Source organism: Hemiscyllium ocellatum, chromosome 2 (assembly GCF_020745735.1).
Source record: "Hemiscyllium ocellatum isolate sHemOce1 chromosome 2, sHemOce1.pat.X.cur, whole genome shotgun sequence".
NCBI classification, from domain to species: domain Eukaryota; kingdom Metazoa; phylum Chordata; class Chondrichthyes; order Orectolobiformes; family Hemiscylliidae; genus Hemiscyllium; species Hemiscyllium ocellatum.
The window spans coordinates 77,882,824-77,888,823 of record NC_083402.1 but is presented as its reverse complement, the minus strand read 5'-3'; positions in this window follow the sequence as shown (position 1 = coordinate 77,888,823).

Below are 6,000 nucleotides of genomic sequence, written 5' to 3'. Positions count from 1 at the left end.
TTATATTTGTCTAAACTCCTCCACCCCTCCTATAGCACCCAAAACCTTTATTCCACTGAAAGGGGATCTGCTCTTTCACCGGATAATCATTTCCTTCAGGAGAAAGTGAGGACTGCAGATGCTGGAGATCAGAATCAAAAAGTGTTGCACTGGAAAAGCACAGCAGGTCAGGCAGCATCCAAGGAGCAGGAGAGGTAACGTTTTGGGCATAAGCTGTTCTTCAGGATTCCTGATGAAGGGTTTATGCCCAAAACGTCAACCGTCCTGCTCCTTGGATGCTGCCTAACCTGCTGTGCTTTTCCAGTGCCATATTCTTTGAAACATCACCCTCAGCAATATAGGATCTGGAATTCCTTCCATATTGAAAAAACTTAAAGGTTCCCTTCTAATTCTTGGTTAGCTTGTCTAATATTTCCTTTAGTTTGACATTAGTTATTTTTGATTATATCTTTATGAAACATTTTAAGATGGTTTTTGTAATTATACAGTAACAGAAAGAGGAAGTGAGGCAAAGAACATTCAAGGAGAATCTAGACAGAGACGTATGAGAGAAAGATGGAAAAGGAATGTTAATGGGGATAACTGAAGAGGAGCCTGAGAAGACTCAAGTACTGGCAAATTATTTGTTGAAGTGAAAGCTTGTTCCTGCATGGTAAATATTTTTGACGCCACTATCCAATAGCAAGTAGTTGTTGTTGAAGTGGTAACATAGATCAGATACAAAATGATTTTAATTTCACATCTAAAGATTAGATTTCACAGAAATGTACAAAAGCAACATTCGGCATTTGCAATATTTTAATTGATCTGCATGGTTTCTCCATGGCATTTCAAAATGTCACAGACTTCGACAATCCAGCTGGAATAAAGAATGGAGATAATAGTGTTTTATTATGACTGTCACTTCCTTTAAATTGAAGGATTCAAATGTAATTTTTCTGTAGATAGATAAAATAATTCATTCATTCTCTTAACCCCTTAACTACTTCTAGTTATATAGTCAAAGCAGTTAGATTGCTGGAGTAATTTGCTTTGCAAAGCACAATTGATCTTAGCAATACTCTATAAGAATGGCATTGGAGAATGGGCTTATATGGTATGGCTTTACCGCCTTTGAAATAAGCACAAGTCAGTAAAGAAATTAAATCTGAACTATGATTTTTTTTGAAAGAAATATCTTCTACCAAACAAAGTTAATAACATTATAACTTTGCTTGGGGCTTTCAATGAGGCACACTTTATCCCATAATGCAAGCCATCATCTTATGAGACAGTAGACAATCACTGGACTGATTTAACATAGTACCCAACTTTGTATTATTTTGGAAATGAGAGTTTGAAGAAAACTGAAGAATGAAAGCAGCCATCACTATCCCAGTGGTCATGATCAGCAGTCACTCGATTTAAGGTGATGTCTACTTAAGGGTTGAATTTCCAACATGGTTTTATGTGCCTGAACAAACCAATTCTTGACCCACAGATTTAACGGTACATGGGGCAAATATTCCCACATGGAGATGTGATCTGGAGTCCAAGATTTGCTTCTTTTTCTTTCCTTCGCTGCTGCTGCGCTCTGCCTTATCATTAAGATAATGAGACTCAAAGTATAATGCTGTTTAATAAACAGGTCATCAGCATTATGAATGATTGGTTGCAAGCTCCTCCACTCATTTTCAAAATTGCCATGTTTCACAGATACAGATTCAGAGTGCCTTTGGAGTATTTCATTGCCTTACTCTGAAATATTGATGATTTTGAGAGTTGGAAGAATAGGACTTGGCGGGGAGATGATTTTCAACCATGTGGATGCAATGTCCACTTGATTTTGCATGGATTTTGTCTGCATATTTGAGAAGGCTTCAGGCAATTTTTAAACAGTGCTCTCATCAAATCTGTAGATTGTGGTAGAGGCAGCGCTAATGAAATTTTCAGTGCCATTGATTTGGGGTCCAGGTCATGATTGCAGTATGTGAGTGCAGTGATGACAACTGCTCTGGACAATATGAAACCTTTGGCTGCATTAACATCATTTTTCCAGCAATGAGATAAGGCTGCTCTTCACTACTTTCAACCAATAAATTATAACTTCCTAATTAAAAACAATTTATCCTGTACCCTCTTTTTCACTGAGTCAATTACAGTGAGATTTATGTCTGCATAACTTCATAACATCACAACAAAAATGAAAAAAAAAGATAAAAGCAAAACTATAATGTACTTAGACTTCATAGCTCAAAAGGTTTAAAAATTCCTCTAGTCAAATATTGATGTAATTATCATATTCATTGGAGATTACACTCATTAAGTTACACACTGTTTTTTGCTCTAAATTTTTTTGCCAGGTTAGTGTGCTGAGTTCTCAGTTGAGTCAAGATATTTGACAAGTTTCTTTTATTTTGAAGTAAAATAATAGATTAAGTACAAAACATATTCACTGAAAGCCTGGTGAAAGTAAAAGTGGGGCGGTGCCTTAAAGTTACAGATCTCCGTTCCCTCTTCATGAGGAGGGCTGCTATCATGCCAGCAGAACCGTCGTCAATAACCTTTATTATCACAGATGTTTCTGTTCGCTAGCCAAGTTCTCCAGTGCACTTGCTCAATGTAATAATTTGTGTCAATAAAGAATAAAAACAACAGGCACCAGGCACCTGATCAGGATGCCTTGCCCTTCAAATTAATATAATAGACAAAGTGGGAACAAGAGCCTGAAATCACCAGCCCTCCAAATTGATTTTCTTGTCACATCACAGTTATTATCATACACATTATTTGAGAAATACAGACTCTGAATTGAAAATATTTGTGGTTATTGTACTTTGTTGCTGTTCTTTGACTAATCTACACAAGTATTAGGAGCTAATTAATTTTTCTTCCTGATAGGATGTCCTCAATATTGACACAGGCCTTGGGACTGTTACACTTCATGTATTTGCACTTTTGGAAAGCTGATCCAGAGCCCATGTAGTTCCAATGTACTGTCAATTTGTAACTTTTTGATTAAATAATATTGCATAAAATCTGATTGAAGATTTGTAGCTCGGGTGTCCGTTGTTGTGGTTCTGCTCGCCGAGCTGGAAGTTTTTGCTGCAAACGTTTCGTTCCCTGGCTAGGGAACATCATCAGTGCTGTTGGAGCCTCGTGTGAAGCGCTGCTTTGATGTTTCTTCCGGTATTTATAGTGGTTTGTTCTTGCCGCTTCCGGGTGTCAGTTTCAGCTGCAGTGATTTGTATGTGGGGTCCAGGTCGATGTGTCTGTTGATGGATGTTCTTGCCGTTTCCAGGTGTCAGTTTCAGCTGTAGTGGTTTGTATATGGTGTCCAGGTCAATGTGTCTGTTGATGGAGTTTGGGGATGAATGCCATGCTTCTAGGAATTCTCTGGCTGTTCTCTGTCTGGCTTGTCCTATGAGAGTGGTGTTTTCCCAGTCAAATTCATGTTGCTGGTTGTCTGAGTGTATGGCTACTAGAGATAGCTGGTCGTGTCGTTTTGTGGCTAGCTGATGTTCATGGATGCGGATTGTTAGCTGTCTTCCTGTTTGTCCTATATAGTGTTTTGTGCAGTCCTTGCATGGTATTTTGTAAACTACGTTAGTTTGGCTCATGCTGGGTATTGGGTCCTTTGTTCTAGTGAGTTGTTGTCTGAGCGTGGATGTTGGCTTGTGTGCTGTTATGAGTCCTAAGGGTCGCAGTAGTCTGGCTGTCAGTTCTGAGACGCTCCTGACGTATGGTAGAGTGGCTAGTCCTTTTGGTTGTGGCATGTCCTCGTTCCTCGGTCTATCTCTTAGGCATCTGGTGATAAAGTTGAGTGGGTATCTGTTTTTGGCGAATACCTTGTATAGGTGTTCCTCTTCCTCTTTTCGCAGTTCTGGTGTACTGCAGTGTGTTGTGGCCCTTTTGAATAGTGTCCTGATGCAGCTTCGTTTGTGTGTGTTGGGGTGGTTACTTTCATAGTTTAAGACTTGGTCTGTGTGTGTTGGTTTCCTGTGTACCCTTGTGGTGAATCCTCCGTTGGGTGTTCTCTCTACTAACACGTCTAGGAATGGGAGTTGGCTATCCTTTTTCTCTTCTCGTGTGAATCGGATTCCTGTGAGTGTGTCGTTGATGATTAGGTGTGTTTTTTCTATATCTGTGTTTTTGATGATTACAAAGGTGTCATCAACATATCTGATCCAGAGTTTGGGTTGGATTTGTGGTATGGCTGTATGTTCTAACCTTTGCATAACTGCCTCTGCTATGAGTCCCGAGATTGGTGATCCCATGGGTGTTCCGTTGATTTGTTCGTCTATCTGATTGTTGAATGTAAAGTGTGTGGTGAGGCACAGGTCCAGTAGTTTAAGTATGCCGTCCTTGTTGATAGGTTCGGCCTCCTGTGTTCTGTTATGTATGTCCAGTAGGTTGGCTATTGTTTCTCTGGCTAGGGTTTTGTCAATTGAAGTGAACAGTGCCGTCACGTCGAATGATACCATGGTTTCTTCTTTGTCTATGTGTGTATTCCTGATGACGTCCAAGAATTCCTGTGTTGATTGTATGGAGTGTTTGGATCCGCTGACTAGGTGTTTCAGTTTTTGTTGTAGTTCTTTGGCCAGTTTGTATGCTGGTGTCCCTGGTAGTGATACTATGGGTCTGAGTGGGATGTCTGGTTTGTGTACTTTGGGTAGTCCATAGAATCTGGGGGTGTTGTTGCTTTCAGGTTTCATTCTTTGCTGGTCTGCTTTGGTTATCTGTCCGTTTTTTTGTAGATTCCTTAGTGTGTTGTTTATTCTATTGGTGAGTTGTGGTGTGGGGTCGGAATCCTTCATTTGGTAGGTGTTGGTGTCTGCGAGTAGTTGTTGTGCTTTATTGATGTAGTCTGATTTATCTAGGATGACCGTCATTCTGCCTTTATCTGCCGGTAGTATGATTATGTTTTTGTCATTTTTCAGTGCTTTCAGTGCTTCCCTCTCCTTGGTGTTGAGGTTATGTGTTTGTCGTTTTCTTATCATCATGGGTACTACTGTTTGTCTCACTGTTTGTTGTGTCTCTTCTGTCAGTCCATTGTTCCTGAGTGTGCTTTCTAGTGCTGCTAGGAAGTCTGCTGTGTTGGCATCCCTGTAGTTGTATTTGAGTCCCTTGGCCAGTATAGTTCTTTCCGTGTCTGTGAGCTGTCTGTGGGAGAGGTTTTTAACCCAGTTGTGTGTTGTAGTGTCCTCCTTTTTGTGTGTTAGTTTGTCCATTTTTTCTCTTAGTGCTGTTTTTTTGCGGAGTGTTGTCCTGTTCTGTCCTATAGTGATAGCCTGTTCTATGGTCCGGGTCCCTTCCTGATTAGTGGTTTTTGAAATTAACGACTTTTGGCGCGCAATTTCTTGCTTGTATCTGTGCAGTCGGTTGTGAGCGTCTGTGATCATTACCTGGACCATCCTGAATCCGTTCTTCTTGGCTGTTTCCCTGGCTTGTGGGTTATTTACTGGAGGTCTGTACTTGACACATTGTGGAAGGATTTGATTTTTTCTGCATTCATGGAGGAACCGGAGTTGTTCATGTGTTGCGCTGAGGCGGTTAGCGCAGGATTCCCATCTCCTGGCTTGTTTCAGCGTTTCTCGCCCGTAAGTGTTTAAAATCTGATTGAAGATTTGTAGCTCGGGTGTCCCCGTTGTTGTGGTTCTGCTCGCCGAGCTGGAAGTCTTTGCTGCAAACATTTCGTTCCCTGGCTAGGGAACATCATCAGTGCTGTTGGAGCCTCGTGTGAAGCGCTGCTTTGATGTTTCTTCTGGTATTTATAGTGGTTTGTTCTTGCCGCTTCCGGGTGTCAGTTTCAGCTGCAGTGATTTGTATGTGGGGTCCAGGTCGATGTGTCTGTTGATGGATGTTCTTGCCGTTTCCGGGTGTCAGTTTCAGCTGTAGTGGTTTGTACGTGGTGTCCAGGTCAATGTGTCTGTTGATGGAGGCCGAACCTATCAACAAGGACGGCATACTTAAACTACTGGACCTGTGCCTCACCACACACTTTACATTCAACAATCAGAT